Here is a 21,969-nt window from a genome sequence, read left to right as displayed (position 1 = left end):
GCCTGGGTAGCTCAGTCGGTAGAGCATCAGACTTTTAATCTGAGGGTCCAGGGTTCAAGTCCCTGTTCAGGCGCTCACTTTATATCGCAGGTTGTCTCCTCATCGCCACATTCAGTTCCGTCCCCTGACAGACAGCTTTTCCACTCTAAACGCATTGAAATGTCCGGGGGAACTCTTCACTCACAGGGGGCTGGGAGAGTGAAACCAGCTTCCAGCGGAAGTGATGGATGCGGGTTCGGTTTTAGCACTTAGGAGACTTTTGGGTAAGTACATGGCTGGAGAGGGTGTGCTGGGGCAATTGACCAAGTGCAGGTCCTTGGGAATAATAGTCAGAATAATAGATCGGTGCGGACTAAATGGTCTAAGCCTGTTTCTGTGCCGATCCCCGTGACTCTGATTTCCAGAGTAGGTGATTTAGAATGCAGTGTAATTATGCAGAAAGTACTCACATTGGTATTAACCCTATATTTCAGATTCAGTTCATCCATTGCCAGTCCGGAGAACACGGCGCATGTATCTGGCTGACCTTTGACATACCACGTCTGCACACAACACTCCATATTGGGCCTTTACCAGCGTCATATATAATTTCACCCAAACATCCCAACTCCCGCGCTCTCTGCTCTGATTTGTGAAGGACAGTGTGCATGTTTCCACTGTGAGAGTCATTGGGTTCTGCAGTGAGCCGACAGCCTGCGTCTCCTGAACTCCACTCTAAAGAGCATCCAGATTATTGATTATACATTGCTCAAATAAAATTGGATTTGACACGACACACGGCCCTTCGCGGTCAAGCCGACTTCCACCATAACAAGGACAGGATAACCTTCACCGCTAGGGACATTCAATGCAAGAATCGAGAAGTAACGTTGCAGCTCTCTGAAATTTTGTCCGGGCCGCACTGGGAGTGTTGTGTACAGCTCCGAGCGCTCCATTACAGGGAGAGCGTGGTGCCGTTGGTGAGGTTTCAGAAGTGGCTTACCGGGCTGACGCATGGGTGGGACGGTATTCTCCGCAAGGACAGTTTGACAGACACATTTAGGACAGATGACTACACCTTTACTCGAGGGCCGCTTGCAATTCCTTTCCCTCAAATCCCTTTGCTTGCCTTAGTGTGTAATCCTTGCCGTTCTTGTTCTTTAACGTGCTTAGCCACTGAGCCTCCACAGACACAGTTTGTGTCGTGGATTCCCAAAATTCGCCACTTCCAGTGAAAACAAATCTCTATTCATAGCGACCGCTCATCTTGAGCCTGTGATCGTTGATTCTGTACGCCCCCCGCAGGTGCAACACCCATCTTACTGCTGGAATAAGAAGACTGGCCGAAATGTTTAGAGTTTTAGAGATAATACAGAGAAGTGCAGAAGCTTTAATTGGCCAGTTGAGTAACTGTACCTCAAAAGCCGCTTCCTGTCTGGCAGAAGATTGATTCATCGGAAGAACACAGAAATCTGTTGAACAGCATTAAATTAAAAGGTAGCATTAGAGATGTTTTTCACTTTTTTCCTCCATTTGTAATCAGAGGACCAACGATGGGCACTCGCTTGTGGCTTATTTTGTCAACTCTTTAATTTCTTCTCCCGAAGTGCACGACCTTATATTTCCCGACATTGTATTCCACCTGACAAATCTTTGCCCGTTCTCTTAAATAGTCTAATTCCTTCTGTGTCCTTTCTACTTCTTCAAGTTTGAATGCGCTTTTTGTTTCTTTAATAAATAAAATCTAGAGTTCTGGAACCCTGAATAAAACTAGCTGTTTTGGGAGGCAGTGAACATTTACTGTGCTCAGCAACCACTTTGTTATCCAAAGCGGTCAAAATATCTGAATTACCAAATGTCACATGCTTTTTGGCGGCTGCTCTATATTCTTGTAATTGATGGAAGACTTTTTGGGCTCAATTTTTGTCTAAGTTACCCGTGGTGTCTTCTTTGGGTGGGAATAGACCAGAGATTTTAACATCTGATACGCTGCCGAAATAAAATCACACGCTGTCTCCATTAGGGCTCCCCTGTTGAGTTTCAGAAGGCCTTTGACAAGGTGCCACGCATGAGGTTGCTGAACGAGCTACCAGCCCGTTACAGGAAAGATTCTAGCATGGATAAAGCAGTGGCCGATTAGCTGAAGGCAAAGATTGGGAACAAAGGGAGCTTTTTCTGGTTGGCTGCCTGTGACGACGGGGTTTCCATAGGGTTCGGTGTTGGGACCGATTCTTATGTGGTTATGTGTCAATAATTTGGATGATGGAATTGATGAGTTTGTTGCAATATTTGTATACGATATGAGGACAGGTGGAGAGGCAGGAAGCGTTGAGGAAGTCGAGAGCTATAGAAAGACTGACAGAGTAGGGGAATGGGCAAAGAAGTGACAAATGGAATACAGTGCCGGAAAGTGCATGGCCATACACTTTGGGAGAAGTAATGAAAGAGTTGACAGTTTTCCAAATGGAGAGAAAATACAAAAAAAAAACCTGAGGTGCAAAGGGACTTGGGAGTCCTTGTGCAGGATCCCATCAAGGTCAGTTTGCAGGTTGAGCCGGTGATGAAGAAGGCAAACGCAATGCTCGCACTGATTTCGAAAGGACTAGAATATAGAAGCTGGGATGTAACGTCGAGACTTCACAAAACACTGGTGCGGCCTCACTCGGGGAGTATTGCGAGCTGTGTTGGGTCTATTAACTTAGAAAGCATGTGCTGAAACTGGAGGGAAGTTCGTTGGACGTCCTTTTATTCTGAGACTGTGTCCTCTGGACCTAGACTCTCCCACCACAGGAAGCATCCTCTGCACATCCGCGTGTCCAAACCTTTCAATATTTGATCGGGTTCAATGAGATCTCCGCACTTCCGTCTAAATTCAAGCGAGTGAAGGGCCAGAGCATCACTCGCTCCTCATACGGTAAGCCTTTCATTCCCGGAATCGTTCTGGTGATTCTGCCCTGAACCCTCTCCAAAGTCTTTCTTAAATAAGGGGCGCAAAACTGCTCATAATACTCCAGCTGAGGCCTCACCAGTGCCGGAGAAAACCTCAGCATTACCCCCCTGCTTCAGTATCCTGGTCCTCTCGAGATAAACGGTGACATCCTTTTTGCCTTCATTACAAGCGACTCGACCTGGAAGTGTATCAATAACTTCTGCACAGACATCGGGAAGGCGTTTCCCTTTCTGCTTTGCTCCAGCGTCTCGGCTGAAAATCAATCAACAGTTGAATCAGACACCGTAAGGAATATCTAGATTAGGCTTTTCAGATTCACAGCACGCAATTGTCAACAGCTTTAGGGTTTGGGGTCGGGAGCTGGAGTTTAAAAGAGATATTTGGGCATGTTTTTATTTGGACAGAGAGGGCAATTTACCTTGACGGCGGTGTTGTGTCACCAGCAACAATTATAGATGGCGTTTAGGCGACGCGGTGCCAGGGGAGATAGCTGAAATAAGTTGGCTCAGGACACGTTAGAGCAGACACACGCCCAGGCACAGATCGGAGAGTTTTGGACAGGCGCGATTGTCCTCAATTTGCATTAGGGGTTGCACAGACGTTGTGGGGCCGAACAACTCTAAGCTGGACTGTGTCCGGGATATTTGCCACAATGTTCTGTCAGTCAAACCTCCGATCGAGACATCGGTGGTGCCGGACAGGTAGTTTCCTAGACTTTTGGACGTCATAAATGAGGCAGGACTCTTTAAAAATAATGTTACCCAGTGCTGTGAGGAATTTGTCAATAAATTTATAGCGAGGGCGGGAAGCGCGTGAACCGTGCGTTTCAGGGGAACGAAGACGCATCACATGCGAGTCCGTCTCCGGGTTCCAAATAATCAGATAGATGTTGTCCCAGTTTCACAAAACAATCAATACCTACCACCCTAATTACACGCGGTGTAAGCTAACAATCATTGTGGTTAGCTCCGAAAGTTTAATTGTCATCGAGGTAAGTGTGTGGACAGGAGAACTTTAGATGGGTCTTGGCCAATCGGGGCCGATGGGATTAGCTTGCCGGACAATGCCGTCGGCATGGACGAGTTTGGCCGATGGACACTTTTCCACTCTGTAAGAATGTATGACTCTATTAAATGTTCGATGCAGCAAAGGACGCCAGGCTGTCTGCTGTGGACCAACTAGCGACTAAGCTGCGATATTACTTTGCACCGTCCAACTTAAAACAGGTGACATGTTATTGAACATATACAATTTAAACAGGAAGACCGGAGATATTACAGAGGCTGGAAATCCGGAGCAACTCATATAAAGTGCCCGAGAAACTCAGCAGGTCAGACAGCATCCATGGAAATGAATAAACAATCGACATTTCGTTCCGAGACCCTTCGACAGGGGCGGAAAGGAAGGTGGGGCGATGACAGAGTAAGAAGCTGGGAGGCGATTGGTGGAAAATGTTCAATGTTCAACGGAAGGGGTGGAGAAGAGGATCTCTGTCCTTGTTAAGGCGGCGGGACTGTGGAGGAAGAGTGAAAATGCTCCTTTCTTAAATTTCACCGAGCATTTTCCAGCCGAAGACTACATCTTCCGATTTGGTGAATTGCCCGGGATGATCTCAGAGATAACGGTCAACAGATCTGCCGTTGCCATGGTCACCAAGTAGTTAGTGATGCAGCCGGGTTGAGAGGGACACAATTCCCTTGGGTTAGGATCACGGATTCACTAGAAAACAAAGTAAAATTAGTAAACATATCTGCAAATCGCTCTGATGAGGCAGGGAATTGGATTCGACATCAGCTTTAGGGGAAATGCCCGAGTGTGGTAGTGGATGGTGGCTTTTCTTCTGGGAAGCCTGAGACCAGTGTTGTACCGCAGGGATCCGTGATGGGCCCGTTGTTATTGTCATCTATATCCACATTCCGGATGATGATATGTAAAGATTTATTTTTTTTTACTCAGGATTTTTTTTAGTTGTAAAATTTTCTCCTATTTCTCTATAGGTAGAGAAAGTTGAAGTTCCTTCTCCCATTCGTTTTTAATTTTATCAGATATATCTGGCTGTATATTCATAATCATACCATAAATGATTGCTGTTAAACCCTTTTGATAAAGATTTAAGCCTAATGTTTTTCCATGATATCAGTTGAATATGAAATCGGAAAGGTCGGTAACATCATATTTAAAAAAAATCTCTGATATGTAAATATCTAAAAAAATATGATTTGGGCGAATTATATTTATTAGACAACTGTTCAAAAGACATGAAACAATTATCTAAAAAATAAATCACGAAAACATATTATACCCTTCAATTTCCAAACCATAAACGCTTGATCCATGATAGAGGGTTGAAAGAAACAAATTGATATAATAGGACTTGATAAAATAAATTTATTCAAGCCAAAGAATTTACGAAACTGAAACCATATTCGTAATGTATGTTTAATTATAGGATTATCCATTTGTTTATTCAATTTAGGGAAAACCAAGGGAAGTGAAGTCCCGAAGATGGAAGCCCATGAAAATCTTTGTGCCGCATTGTGTTCGAGATTAACCCAATGAGGACTAACATTCAAATCCACTTCATGTGTCCAAAATATTAAATATCGAATATTAATTGCCGAGTAATAAAATCTTAAATTCGGCAAAGCCAAGCCACCATTCTTTTTGGATTTCTGCAAGTATTTTTTACTTAGCCTGGGATTTTTATTCTGCCATAGATAAGAAGAAATTTTAGAGTCAATAGTATCAAAAAATGATTAAGGAATAAAGATCAGTACCGCTTAGAAAAGATTAAAAAATTTAGGTAAAATAAACAGGTTTTTTTTCCTATTTGTGCTAAACATGCGTTGATTCAATTTAAAGTGGTACATAGGGCACATAAGTCCAAAGGTAAGTTAGCTCGATTTTATTCTCTTATAAATCCGATCTGTGATAGACGTCATTCTGAGGTAGCCTCTTTGACTCATATGTTTTGGTCTTGCCCTCTCTTGGAAAAGTTTTGGAAAGATATTTTTGATATACTTTCTACAATTTTACATATGGATTTACAACCTCATCCAATTGCTGCAATTTTTGATTTACCAATGATTGATCTGCCCCCTGAAGCTCGGCAGATGATTGCATCTGCTACCTTAATGGCTATTGAACTGGAAAGACATTAATCCTCTAACCACATCTCAATGGTTCTCCCAAACCATATCTTGTTTAAATTTAGAAAAAAATTAGAAGTGGTACATTCGACCCCTCGGTTAAATTTGAAGAAACTTGGAGGCTTTTTAGTCAATACTTTCATAGAATGTAATCTGACCTTCTCTGATCCCTTTATTTTATTCATTGAGTTGAGTAGAGGAGCGGAGTTAACGACATTAATGATTTTATTTGATATGATTGAATAGCCCAGCTTTGTTTAGTTTTGTTTCAGTTTGGTTTAGATTTGTTTAGATGTTTTTCGATTTCAATTTTGGTTTTTTCCCCATCTTTTTATTTTTATCTATTTTGGGTTTCAAGTGTTTGGGAGATCAATTATATTGGTGCTATTTATAGCTTTTTCTTTCATATATTAATTACCAACAAATTAATCCCACTCCCTTGACACTACTATGATCATTATGTATTTACTTTTGAAAAACTTAATAAAAAGATTGAAAAAGAAAGGATTTTATTTTAGTTGTCAGTCACTATGTTATTAACGGAGTAACATTTTTCTCGCTTGAGTTTATGCCAAGAACATTTTTGGAGCATTTATTTTTTTCAGTTAATTCAATAATCCTCTCCTCACTTCCCCACTCTCCCAGTACGGACAGCACTACCAGATTTTATTTCTTAATAATTCGAAGGACGGAGATAACCGGATACTTCACGGCGTTGACGAACTCCTGCCTGAACTTCGATTGAGTCACCCCATAAATGAAAGTGTTGGTGCACAGACTGAAGTTCTGTAGCATATATCCGACATGTGCAAAGATAAATTCGGAATTGTTGTACTGGCTGGGAGTTGTTCCGGCGATGTTGTAATATAAGAAGTCAAGGACAGTTGTTAACCACAGAAGGATAAAGCTGCCAGATATAGTAAACAGTAAGATCATCGACCTCCTCCTGCTCTCCATCTCCGGGTCACTTTGATTCTGCCCTTTGCTCTGACCCCTCAGGGCTTTCCGCACACGACTGGCCAGTAAAATGTGTCTGACCGTCAGAACATTGAACAGCAAAATAAAAGCGAAAGGCAGCAGGGGGGTCACAACCTTATCAAACATCCTGAACCCCACCCACAGCGGGTCGGTGTAATAAACCCGCTTCCGTTTACAGAACCACGGTACTTTACCGATGATAAATTTGGGTTCGGAAGAGAAATAGAAAGGGACGTTTTTCAGACACAGCAGGACGCCGGTTATTGTCAGAACCGCAGCCGCGGTTTTCAAGGTGCAGTATTTTGTTTTCAGCTTCTGGCAACAAATGAGGACAAAGCGGTCGAAGCTAAAAGCGACGGTGAACCAGACGGAACAGTCCCTGGCCGCGCACATCAGTAAAAAGTTAATGTTACAGGTGGGATACCTGTCCAGGTATGATCCGGGAAAGTAATAGCTGATTCGCATGAGTATGACGGCGGTGACGACAGCCAGCATGTCCGCCGCCGCCATGACAACCAGGTAGCGAGTGGTGCAGCTGGAGAGGCCGCACTTTCCCCGGGACAGGATCGCGATTGCCACCAAATTCACTGTGAAGAATAAAAGAGAATGGATTATTTAATAAACTCCGCCGGACTGTTCGGAACCCCGGGTGACTTCGTCAGTGAGAGACACTACTCACCCGGTGCACCGTACCACCCCTTGTTTTAATCAACTGGTTATCTGCTCTGACGAAGTGTTATCTGGTCCTGACGAAGGGTTTCGGCCCGAAACATCGACAGCGCCTCTCCCTATAGATGCTGCCTGGCCTGCTGCGTTTCGCCAGCATCTTTTCTGTGTTGTTTGAATTTCCAGCATCTGAAGATTTCCTCGTGGTTATCTGCTCTGCCTCTTTACACCAGACTGAGTTCTGTTTCTCAGGTCCTGGCTCTATAATTCCTGTCACTATAAAAACACCGTTTTCACCGGAGAAATTATGTTACTGTGTAAGCAGGAAATAGGAATGGAGACCGCTTCAGAGATGGATGACCGGCACCGACAGACGGTCCTGATACAGGCAACAACATGTCTGCTACCCGACCGTGAGTCCGATCGAGAAAGTGGAAATTGCCATTTTTACAATTGTAATCTCATAGTTAGTCTCAATTGAAAGAAAGGAATGAACAGTGAATATTACTCACAATATCTTAACAAAACACTGCTGCTGATCCTACGGTGCGACACAAACATGCAAGTTCAGAAATCAGAGGGGCAAAGGGCCTTCGGTGCAGGATCCGGTAATGGTGAACTTGTCGATGTTAGGATTCATTTCGAGAGGACCAGAACATAAACACAAGGGTGTACTGCTGAGGTTTATAAGGCGTCGGTCAGACCGCGTTTAGAGCGGTTCTGGGCCCCATATAGACGAAAGAACACGATGGCATTGGAGAGCGTCCGGAGGTGTTTCACGGGAATGATCCGGGAATGACAAGTTTAACGTATCAGGATCGGGGGATGGATGCGGGTCTTTACTCGCTGGAGTTTAGAATAATGCGGGGGGCGGGGGGAGGATCTTACTGAAAACGGTCAAATATTGAACGTTTATATAGAGTGGTTGTGTAGAGGGTGTTGTCTGTAGTGGGGGAGCCTGGGACCAGAGTGCATGGCCTCAGAATAGAGAGAAGTCACTTTAGAATGAAGACGATGGTAGAAATGGTTTTCCAGAGGGTGGTGAATCTGTGGAATTTTCTGCCACATACGGCTGTGGAGACCAAGTTATTGGGAATATTGGGGTGTTTAAAGTGTTAGGTAAAGGCGTGAAATGTTATGGGGAGAAGTCTGGAGAATGGGGTTGAGTGGGGATCAAAAGTTAGTCATGAATGAATAGCGGAGCAGACTCAAAGGACCGAAAGGCGCCATTTTGAATCGATGTCTTACGGTCTTCAGGTATCATCTGCTTGCCGCTCGTCATTGAATTAGATATTGAGCGTGGAGTTTGTCACATTAAACAATAGAATTCAAGTTTAGTCTCAATTGAAAGAATGCAATAAACAGCAAATGTTGTTCGGAATATCTGAACAGAATAATGCCGCTGATACTATGATGGGACATGGGATTAACCGCTGGATCAACGGGCAAAAATTCCAGGTACAAAGCGGAGCAAATTACTGGCTGACAACGCATCATTCCCAATCGCTTACCGGGCAAGCCAATGGTGGCAATGATCAAATAGCAGATCCTCCAGGCGCTGTTAAATGTTTCCAGCATTTTCGGCCCGCACGCTGTTGACGGCCTTTCTGATTGAAGCTCCGGATCCGCTTTCTTTCCTGGATCATCACAGTTATAAACCCTGAGATCTCCTCCGGGAATCTTCAATTGCAACATCGTTCAATACCGACTAATTTAGCTTTGAAAAATAAAGATGACGACAGCAGCGTGGCATCTTCATTGTGTTGAAATATAATTATTTCACCGATACAAGTGAGACACCAGCAAACAGGCGGCCGTTAACAATGAAGCATAACTTGATAGGAAATATTGTAATTCAACAATGGGATCATTTGTGTTATGCCAGCCCAGTCATTGGATTTAAAGTATGATATTGCTTGATCAGGTCCTATTGAGTTCGGGTCATTGATTGATGGAGATTTGCAGCAGAGAAACAAACCCTGCATCCACCGAGTCAGTTCCAGCGACTATCCGCCCATTTACATCACTCCTATAGCCGTCCCGTTTTATTTTCCCCTCGTTCTCATCAACGAGTCCCGCAGAACATTTTGCCATTTGCCTGCATGCCACCTGCAATTTCAAAGTTCAAAGTACATTTGTCACAAAGCATATCTGTAGTATTCAACACCAGGATCAAAGTTCAAAGTACATTTGTCACAGAGCAGGTATGCAGTATTCAACACCAGGATCAAAGTTCAAAGTACGTTTATTATGAAAGTATGTCTGTAGCATACAGCCTGAGATTTGTCTTCCCGCTGTCAGTCACGAAACAATGAAACACCATGGAACCCGGTCCAAAAAGCATCAAACACACAACGCGCAAAAGAAGAACAAGACGTCAAAAAGGTAAAGGTTACTGACAGGGAATGTTCAGTTCGGTTCAGGTCATCAGCGTTGTGTCGTTAGATGACCTCAGGACGCAGATCCTGTCCGGCCCGATCAACATTGCACAATAAAACAACAAATAAAGGCGCAACCTGAAACGAGAAACACTTTGATGTACTGGGGAAGGGTCGACTGAGCTTAGAACAGGTTAAAGGGTTGGCACAGCATTGTGGGCTGAAGGGCCTGTACTCTGCTGTAATGTTCTATGTTCTCACAAAATGCCCTTGTCATAGACGAATCAAAATTGAATCACCTTTCAGGGTTACAAGGCAAATGGAAATCCTTGTGTATCCGGATTTACCCGAATATTTGAAGATGTTGAACTTCATCGACCACACAGAATCATACTGTTTCTGAATAATGTTTATTTCATAATTACCGTCAATATCGTCAAGCAAAAAACACAAGGGCATAGTTGGCCAACAGTAGCTTTAAAGTCATGATGAACACGTTTCATCAGTCAGCGTATTAAATATTAACGTTAGGACGTTATATTGCGGTTACACAAGTGATCGCTGAGATCGCATTGGAACGTTGTGTAAGGTTGTTGCTACCCCATTTTCTACACGCAGCGTGGTCACAGGAAAGGAACGTCAATCGTTAAGGACCCACACCACCCAGACCATGTACTTTTCCCGTTACCGTCATCAGGACACACACCACCCAGACCATGTACTTTCCCCGTTACCGTCATCAGGACCCACACCACCCAGACCATGTACTTTTCCCGATAGCGTCATCAGGACCCACACCACCCAGACCATGTACTTTTCCCGTTACCGTCATCAGGACCCACACCACCCAGACCATGTACTTTTCCCGTTACCGTCATCAGGACCCACACCACCCAGACCATGTACTTTTCCCGTTACCGTCATCAGGACCCACACCACCCAGACCATGTACTTTTCCCGTTACCGTCATCAGGACCCGCACCACCCAGACCATGTACTTTTCCCGTTACCGTCATCAGGACCCACACCACCCAGACCATGTACTTTCCCCGATAGCGTCATCAGGACCCACACTACCCAGACCATGTACTTTTCCCGTTACCGTCATCAGGACACTCACCACCCAGACCATGTACTTTTCCCGTTACCGTCATCAGGACCCACACCACCCAGACCATGTACTTTTCCCGTTACCGTCATCAGGACCCACACCACCCAGACCATGTACTTTCCCCGTTACCGTCATCAGGACCCACACCACCCAGATTATGTACTTTTCCCGTTACCGTCATCAGGACCCACACCACCCAGATTATGTACTTTCCCCGATAGCATCATCAGGACCCACACCACCCAGACCATGTACTTTTCCCGTTACCGTCATCAGGACCCACACCACCCAGACCATGTACTTTCCCCGATAGCGTCATCAGGACCCACACCACCCAGACCATGTACTTTCCCCGATAGCGTCATCAGGACCCACACCACCCAGACCATGTACTTTTCCCGTTACCGTCATCAGGACCCACACCACCCAGACCATGTACTTTCCCCGTTACCGTCATCAGGACCCACACCACCCAGACCATGTACTTTTCCCGTTACCGTCATCAGGACCCACACCACCCAGACCATGTACTTTCCCCGATAGCGTCATCAGGACCCACACCACCCAGTCCATGTGCTTTTACCGTTACCGTCATCAAGACCCACACCACCCAGACCATGTACTTTCCCCGTTACCGTCATCAGGACCCACACCACCCAGACCATGTACTTTTCCCGTTACCGTCATCAGGACCCACACCACCCAGACCATGTACTTTTCCCGTTACCGTCATCAGGATCCACACCACCCAGACCATGTACTTTCCCCGATAGCGTCATCAGGACCCACACCACCCAGACCATGTACTTTCCCCGATAGCGTCATCAGGACCCACACCACCCAGTCCATGTGCTTTTACCGTTACCGTCATCAGGACCCACACCACCCAGACCATGTACTTTCCCCGTTACCGTCATCAGGACCCACACCACCCAGACCATGTACTTTTCCCGTTACCGTCATCAGGACCCACACCACCCAGACCATGTACTTTTCCCGTTACCGTCATCAGGATCCACACCACCCAGACCATGTACTTTCCCCGATAGCGTCATCAGGACCCACACCACCCACACCATGTACTTTCCCCGATAGCGTCATCAGGACCCACACCACCCAGACCATGTACTTTTCCCGATAGCGTCATCAGGACCCACACCACCCAGACCATGTACTTTCCCCGATAGCGTCATCAGGACCCACACCACCCAGACCATGTACTTTTCCCGTTACCGTCATCAGGACCCACACCACCCAGACCATGTACTTTCCCCGATAGCGTCATCAGGACCCACACCACCCAGACCATGTACTTTTCCCGATAGCGTCATCAGGACCCACACCACCCAGACCATGTACTTTCCCCGATAGCGTCATCAGGACCCACACCACCCAGACCATGTACTTTTCCCGTTACCGTCATCAGGACCCACACCACCCAGACCATGTACTTTTCCCGTTACCGTCATCAGGACCCACACCACCCAGACCATGCACTTTTCCCGTTACCGTCATCAGGACCCACACCACCCAGACCATGTACTTTTCCCGTTACCGTCATCAGACCCACACCACCCAGACCATGTACTTTTCCCGGTACCCCATCAGGACCCACACCACCCAGATTATGTACTTTTCCCGTTACCCCATCAGGACCCACACCACCCAGATTATGTACTTTTCCCGTTACCGTCATCAGGACCCACACCACCCAGACCATGTACTTTTCCCGGTACCGTCATCAGGACACACACCACCCAGATTATGTACTTTCCCCGATAGCGTCATCAGGACCCACACGACCCAGACCATGTACTTTTCCCGTTACCGTCATCAGGACCCACACCACCCAGATTATGTACTTTCCCCGATAGCGTCATCAGGACCCACACGACCCAGACCATGTACTTTTCCCGTTACCGTCATCAGGACCCACACCACCCAGACCATGTACTTTTCCCGTTACCGTCATCAGGACCCACACCACCCAGACCATGTACTTTCCCCGCTAGCGTCATCAGGACCCACACCACCCAGACCATGTACTTTTCCCGTTACCGTCATCAGGACCCACACCACCCAGACCATGTACTTTTCCCGTTACCGTCATCAGGACCCACACCACCCAGATTATGTACTTTCCCCGATAGCGTCATCAGGACCCACACCACCCAGACCATGTACTTTCCCCGATAGCGTCATCAGGACACTCACCACCTAGATAATGTACTTTTCCCGTTACCGTTATCAGGACCCCACCACCCAGACCATGTACCTTTCCCGTTTCCCCATCAGGATCCCCACCACACAGACCATGTGCATTTCAACTGAAATGTTCCCAGTTGTAGAGTCTGGCACTCCGAGCGTGAACAGATTATCCCTCTGAGCTTCGAAACGACCTCATCGCCAACCTATCTTTACGCATCATCATTTGGCAGTGACTGACGCGCTTCATTTTCTCAATGAATGGATGCCTGCATTTAAATTCGGGGCAGGGATAATTGTTTAATCGTTGAAATGAAGAACGAAACAATCAGATGATTACTGCCACTGTGTCGGTCTGTATTCAACAGTTCAAAGATTCGAAGAACGTTTATTATCAAAGAATGTATAAATTATATAACCTTGAGATTTGTTGGCATACAGGCAGCCGCAAAGGAAGAAACACGAAAGAACCGAATTAAAAAAATAAAGACCAACCCCCAACCCTCTGCTCATAGAGAAAGAGGAAAAGAAAACACAGATCATGCCATCAATGGAAGCGAGCAACTACAACACCAATCCGAGCCACATTGAGTCCTTGGATCCAAATCCCCGGAGCAGCCCGGAGTAGGCCCAAAGCCTCGGTACTCAGTTCATTCTATTAGCGGGGAAAATCGCCGCAAAGTTCTCAGACACGAAGAACTGCAGCCGAGGGCAGTCTCACAGCCGTTGCGTCGCAGAGAGAGGAGCCCCCCAGTCTCTCTGAGCCGGCGTGTAAAGTGTCCAAACAGCGTATCGTACCTCGCATGATGACCCGGGCTCTGCCGAAATGAATCGCTCCGGGCCTAGATTTCGCTGCCCACGAAGACCCCGGCACCCAGAGCGATGCAGACTCACACGACTCTCGACACCCGGATTCTGCATATCCTGATGCATGGAATATAAAGTGGTGGCTGACAGGAACAGCCTGTGATGGAAAAGAGGAATGAAACGCAGCCCTTTAATTCACAGGGCAGGATGATAAATGTAGGGAGGTTTGACACTGTCTGACGTACAGGAATCACAGAGACATCGGCAATTCAAACGAGTAAATATTTATCACAAAAATTAACTAGAAAAACTAACAGGAGTTCAGACAAATAATACGGAATCTCGATGAACAGAAATCACTGGCCATATCGTAGGGTGCAGGAACCGTGGTGTACAAATGCTGCAGTAAATCTTTTCAAGAAGAAAAGAAAAGCTTACGAAGGTTCAGAGAGCGAGGTGATGTTAGAGATCGAGAAGATCATAAGGCTAACAGGGAGGAAATTAATAAATAAATTAGGAGAGCCAGAATGGGCCATGAGAAGGCCTTGATGGGCAGGATTAAAGAAATCCCCAAGGCATTCTACAGGTATGTGAAGAGCAAGAGGATAAGGCGTGAAAGAATAGGACATATCAAGTGTGACAGTGGGAAACAGTGTATGGAACCGGATGAAATAGCAGAGGTACTTAATGAATATTTTTCTTCAGTATTCACTATGGAATTGGATCTTGGTGATTGTAGTGATGACTTGCAGCGGACTGAAAAGCTTGAGCATGTAGACATTAAGAAAGAGGATGTGCTGGAGCTTTGGGAACACATCAAGTTGGATAAGTCGCCGGGACCGGATGAGATGTTCCCTAGGCTACTGTAGGAGGGGAGGGAGGAGATTACTGAGCCTCTGGCTCAATTGGGAGGGGCGAGGTTCCGGAGGATTGGAGGGTTGCGAATGTTGTTCTCTTATACAAGAAAGGGAGTAGAGATAGCCCAGGAAATTATAGACCAGCAAGGCTTAATTCAGTGATTGGTAAGTTGATGGAGAAGATCCCGAGAGGCAGGATTTGTGAACATTTGAAGAGGTATACTATGATTGGGAATAGTCAACATGGCTTTCCCAAGGGCATGCCGTTCCTTAAAAGCCTGATGGAATTTTTTGAGGATGTGACTGAACACACTGATGAACGAAGAGCAGTATATGTAGAGTAAACACGAGGAAATCTGCAGATGCTGGAAATTCAAACAACAACACACACAAAATGCTGATGGAACACAGCAGGCCAGGCAGCATCTATAGGGAGAAGAGCTGTCGACGTTTCGGGCCGAGACCCTTCATCAGGACTAAGAAGTCAATCTTCATGCCACCAGGTTGGAGGCTACCCAGCCGGTATATAAGGTGTTGTTCCTCCAACCTGAGTTTGGATTCATTTTGACAATAGAGGAGGCCATGGATAGACATATAATAATGGGAATGGGATGTGGAATTAAAATGTGTGGCCACTGGGAGATCCTGCTTTTTCTGGCGGACTGTGGCCACACATTTTAATTCCACATCCCATTCCCATTCTGATTTGTCTATCCATGGCCTCCTCTATTGTCAAAATGAATCCAAACTCAGGTTGGAGGAACAACACCTTATATACCGGCTGGTTACCTCCAACCTGATGGCATGAACATTGACTTCTCTAACGTCTGTTATTGCCCCTCCTCCCCTTCTTACCCCATCCCTGACATATTTAGTTGTTTGCCTGTTCTCCATCTCCCTCTGGTGTCCCCCCTCCTTTCTTTCTCCTGAGGCCTCCCGTCCCATTATCCTTTCCCTTCTCCAGCTCTGTATCACTTTTGCCAATCACCTTTCCAGCTCTTAGCTTCATTCCACCCCTCCAGTCTTCTCCTATCATTTCGCATTTCACCCTCCCCCCAATACTTTCAAATCTCTTACTATTTTTCCTTTCGGTTAGTCCTGACGAAGGGTCTCGGCCCGAAACGTCAACAGTACTTCTCCCTATAGATGCTGCCTGGCCTGCTGTGTTCCAACAGCAATTTGTGTGAGATGTAGAGTATTTGGATATCAGTAAGGCATTTGATAACGTACCCCATGCAAGGCTTATTGAGAAAGTAAGGAAGGAAGCATGGGATCCAAGAGGACAATGCTTTGTGGATCCAGAACTGCCCACAGAAGGCAAAGAGTGGTTGTAGACGGGTTAAATTCTGCATGGAGGTCGGTGACCAGTGGTGTGCCACAGGGATCTGTCTGGGACCCTAATTCTTCGTGATTTTCATAAATGACCAGGATGAGGAAGTGGAGGGATGGGTTAGTAAGTTTGCTGATGACACAAAAGTTGGGAGTGTTGTGGATAGTGTGGAGGGCTGTCAGAGGTTACAATGGGAAATTGATAGGATGCAAAACTGGGCTGAGAAGTGGCAGATGGATCTCAACCCAGATAAGTGTGAAGTGGTTCATTTTGGTAGGTCAAATATGATGGTAGAATATAATATTAACAGTAAGACTCTTGGCTGTGTGGAAGATCAGAGGGATCTTGGAGTCCGAGTCCAAAGGACACTCAAAGACGCTACGCAGGTTCACTCTGTGGTTAAGAAGGCAAACGGTGCATTGGCCTTTATCAATCGTGAAATTGAATTTAAGAGCCCAGAGGTAATGTTGCAGCTATATATGACCCTGGTCAGACCCCACTTGGAGTACTGTGCTGAGTACTGGCTGCCCCACTACAGGAAGGATGTGGAAATAATAGAAAGGTTGCAGAGGAGGGGAGTATGCATTATGAAAAAAGCTTGAGGGCACTTACCTCTGACATCTCCTGTGTACCTATTACCCCGCACCTTAAACCTGTGCCCTCTTGTGGTAACCATTTCAGTCTAGGGAAAAAGCCTCCGACTATCCATTTGATCAATTCCTCTCATCATCTTATACACCTTTATCAGGTCACCTCTCACCCTCCGTCGAGCCAAGGAGAAAAGGCCGAGTTCACTCAACCTATTCTCATAAGACATGCTTCCCAATCCAGGCAACATCCTTGTAAATCTCTTCTGCACCCTTTCTATGGTTTCCACATCCTTCCTGTAGTGAAGCGACCAGAACTGAGCACAGTACTCCAAGTGGAGTCTGACCTGGGTCCTATATAGCTGCAAAATTACCTCTCGGCTCTTAAACTCAATCCCACCGATGATGAAGGCCAATACACTGTATGCCTTCTTCATTTTTTAAAATTTCAATCTTTTTTGCATAGCCATCCAGGAGTCTTTTAAAATAACCCATCGTTTCCCCCTCCACCACTACCACCGGCAGCCCATTCCACGCACTCACCACTCTCCGTGTAAAAAAAAACTTACCTCTGACGTATCCTCTGCACCTAGTTCCAAGCAAATTAAAACTGTGCCCTCTCATGTTAGCCATTTCAGCCCTGGGGAAAAGCCTCTAACTATCCACACAATCAATGCCTCTCATTATCTTGCATACCTCCATCAAGTCACTTCTCATCCTCTGTTGCTTCAAGGAGAAAAGGCCGATTTCTCTCAACCTATTCTCATAAGGCATGCTCCCCAATCTAGGCCACATCCTTGTAGGTCTCCTCTGCACGCTTTCTATGGTTTCCACGTCCTTCCTGTAGTGAGGCGACCAGAACTGAGCACAGTTATACCTGACTGTCAGAACGCTGAACATCATAATAAAATTAAATGGTAGCAGTGGGGTTAGAACCCAACATCCTGAAGCCCACCCACCACGGAGCAGTGGAATAATCCGACCTCATTTCGCAGAACAAAACCACATTGTCCGTGATCCCTCTAGTCCTGAGGTTGTTCACCTTTTTTAACGCCTTAGACTCCTTTGACAGCCCGGTCAAGCCCATGGACCCTTCTCAGAATAATGTGTTTAAATATACAATACATGATACACATAATTACAGAATTAAACTATTATATTTAAATACAGTCACCAAAATATTTTTAAAATGAATTAATGATATAGTAGTATATGTGTGCCTTTTTATTAATCCGTTAAATACCAAAGCGATACATTAAAAATATAGACAGGTTAAAGTTAGATTTTATTCTTTAAAGCTTAACAGCGTGAAGGCTGTGATTGCTCAGCTTGAATAAGAACATTAAATTGTGAGGTAGACTTTGATAAAGCAACACGCATGTCATGTTGGATGTCTAGGACAAGAGGGTATAGCCTTAGGATAGAAGGGCGCCCTTTTAAAACAAAGATGTAGAGAAATTTCTTCAGCCAAAGGGTGGTGAATTTGACGAATTTGTTGCCTCAGGCAGCTGTGGAGGCCGGGTGTTTGGGTGTATTTAAGGCAGAGATTGATAGGTTCTTGATTGGACATCGCATTGAAGTTTACTGGAAGATGGCCGAGAACTGGGGTTGAGGAGGAGGAGAGAGAAAAACGAAACAGTAAAAAAGGATGGGTTAATTCTGCTCCTGTGTCGTATGGTTGTATGGTCGTATAGACATGCCAAGCTCCGCGAACTGCTGATGAAATAGATGCACTGTCGTGCTTTCTTCGCAATAATATTTTTATGATGGGTCCAGGACAGTCCTCTGAGATAATGACATCCAACAATTTACGGTTATTGACCCTCTCCAGCTCTGGTCCTCCGATGATTACTGGACAGGGACCTCCGGTTTCCCTCTACAATCAGACACTTGGTCCTATCGACTTCGAGAGTAATGGAGAACAACGAAGCTGAACGACTACTCGGCGCAGGGCTGCCCGATAGTTGGCCAACTACGTCACACGAGCGCCTGCAGACAGGAAGTCTGCGATCAATTTTGATCTGCTGATGGGTCTAATATCTATCGCAATATTGAAGTGGTGATCAATGTGCCATAAGCGATGTTTTGAGACATTAGTAACAACTGTATGGTGATATGAAAATATCTGTGATTTCTGTCGTTGACCAACTCACATTTACTACTAATCGTACTGTGGATTTTTTCCTGTATTCATAATTGAAGGAAATGCTAAATGTCAGTTAGTGGTTTTTGAAAACAAAGATGTAATTTTTCCCATTTCCGTTCATCTATCCATTGGCACCTGACAGCAAGTTAAAATAACCCTGCTCTAGAATCACATGTTCAAGAAAAGGGTTTTTTAAACAGGAAACAGAACACAACGCCGATTGTTGGCACAGCCACGGTCGCCATTTTCTCCATGCAATATTTTGTCTTTACTGTTGGTAAATGGAAGGGGAACGAATGGAAATGTAAGAGTATGATCTGTGTTTGTTTAGCCTAGGAATATGTTTGATTGATGGCTTGCAAGGACTCGTGGCTGATGGGCCTGTTTCCGTCCTGTGTCAATACATGAAGAAGTTAAGCAGCAGAGAGGGCGGAAGAATTAGTAAGACAACGAGACTCGTACTGCGAAGCCAGGATTGCCGTGTTACTACTTCGATCATCCGATTGTCAGGAAAATGTGGACATTTATAGGTATTAATATTGAAGTAGTAAAATGGATTCAGCAGTGGCTGGATGGAAGATGCCAGAGAGTAGTGGTGGATAACTGTTTGTCAGGTTGGAGGCCGGTGACTAGTGGTGTGCCTCAGGGATCTGTACTGGGTCCAATGTTGTTTGACATATACATTAATGATTTGAATGATAGGGTGGTAAATTATGTTAGTAAGTATGCAGATAATACTAGGGTAGGTGGCGTTGTGGATAATGAAGTAGGTTTTCAAAGCTTGCAGAGCAATTTAGGCCTGTTAGAAGAGTAGGCAGATGGAGTTTAATGCTGATAAGTGTGAGGTGCTGCATTTTGGTGGGAATAATCCAAATAGGACATACATGGTAAATGGTAGGGCATTGAAGAATGCAGTAGAACAGAGTGATCTAGGAATAATGGTGCATAGTTCCCTGAAGGTGGAATCTATGTGGATAGGGTGGTGAAGAAAGCTTTTGGTATGCTGGGCTTTATAAATCAGAGCATTGAGTATAGGAGTTGGGATGTAATTTTAAAATTGTACAAGGCATTGGTGAGGCCAAATTTGGAGTATTGTGTGCAGTTCTGGTCACTGAAGTATAGTAAAGATGTCAACAAAATAGAGAGAGTACAGAGGAGATTTACTAGAATGTTACGTGGGTTTCAGCACTTAAGTTACAGAGAAAGGCTCAACAAGTTAGGTCTTTATTCTTTGGAGCGTAGAAGGTTCAGGGGGGACCTGATAGAGGTATTTAAAATTATGAGGGGGAGAGACAGAGTTGATAAGCTTTTTCCCATTGAGAGTAGGGGAGATTCAAACAAGAGGACATGAGTTGAGTGTTAGGGGGCAAAGGTTTAGTGGTAACACGAGGGGGAACTTCTTTACTCAGAGAGTGGTAGCTGTGTGGAATGAGCTTCCAGTAGAAGAGGTAGGGGCAGGTTCGATATTGACATTTAAAAAAAAGTAGATAGGTATATGGACAGGAAAGGAATGGAGGGTTACGGGCTGAGCGCAGGTCGGTGTGACTAGGTGAGGGTAAGCGTTCGGCACGGACTAGAAGGGCCGGGATGGCTTGCTTCCGTGCTGTAATTGCTATATGGTTATATGGTTATAACAGAGAGAGAGATACAGACAGACTGACAGCCAGACAGACAAATAATTAGACAGACAGGCAGTCAGCGACGGATAAAGGAAGAGGTTTTGTAATGCATAGCTGTGAATAATACGGCAGAATTGCTTCTTTCTGATTCAGGAACTGAAGATTACTCATCCGAAGTTGCTATATTCGATATGCAGATCGGACGGATGAATTATGCAACTTTGGAATTGAACAATTATCTTCATTTACGGACAGATTGGGCTAGAATATAAATTAAAATGAAGGTTACCTAATAACCACTGTACATATTTTCACCACACTAATTCCGACATGGTGGTCTGTCGATACATGCACTGTTTTAACTCCTACATAACGCAGAAACAATCGTGCAGAGCAGAGGGAAATACTTGTGGATAAATTAGAATGCAAAGTTAGAACTTGCACACTGGAGAGAGGTTCGCAGGTTAAAGAGTGACAGCGGTGTGCATAGGGGCATTTGCCATAGGAGCCAACCCTAGAGCAGGAGAAGCATGGCTCGTACTGATTGTGCTGTTTCAGGACAATGGATAGTACAGTGCGTTCAGCTTCTGGACCATGGATAGCACCGAGTGTGATGTTTCAGAACCATGGAGAGTACAGAGTTTGCAGCTTCAGCACTATTTTTGAGAGAACTTCCGGGACAGGGGACAATTCTGGTGACAGCTTGATTTCTGTCGAATATCACGATATTCTTCCACTTTCCAAAAAATATATAGGCTGGTTTAAAAACTGGCCATTACAATGTTGTCCATAGTGTATAAATGAGTGGTGGATCTGTCCGAGTGGCGTACAGTGATTGGAGTGTGGAACGTGTTTGTTATAAAGTCTCTCATTAACTTGATGGGTTGCTGAAGTCTGAACCTCAAGGTGAAGTTTGACTTCCCGACCTACTGTATGTATGATTGTGTTAACTTTGTCGTCTAACACTGATCATTCCGATTGAAATCATACTTTGAATCTCTGTTCCCTCTATGCTGCGCGAGGGCGTGTTCACTCGGTAAATATTCCCCCTAACATAGCCTTTGCCGCCACGTAGCTGGAAGTGCCACGCAGTTTTCAGGCCGTGGCACAAGTTGCTGCTCAGTGGAATGGTTGGTCTGAACATCTGTAAAAGTAAATAGACAGAACTTTGCGCAGGAAAGTTCTTTTGGATTGATTGCCACTTCAT

General features: G+C 45.2%; 1 non-coding gene across 1 annotated transcript; it reads left to right on the top strand.

Annotated features, from left to right (window-relative positions):
- Window positions 1-73, top strand: trnak-uuu (transfer RNA lysine (anticodon UUU)). Its single transcript has one exon. It is a non-coding gene; the product is annotated as a tRNA-Lys (tRNA).
- The last annotated feature ends 21,896 nt before the right edge of the window (window positions 74-21,969 follow it).

The sequence above is a fragment of the Hemitrygon akajei genome, unplaced genomic scaffold (genome assembly GCF_048418815.1).
Source record: "Hemitrygon akajei unplaced genomic scaffold, sHemAka1.3 Scf000090, whole genome shotgun sequence".
Taxonomy (NCBI): domain Eukaryota; kingdom Metazoa; phylum Chordata; class Chondrichthyes; order Myliobatiformes; family Dasyatidae; genus Hemitrygon; species Hemitrygon akajei.
This window is presented reverse-complemented; position numbering and strand designations above follow the sequence as displayed.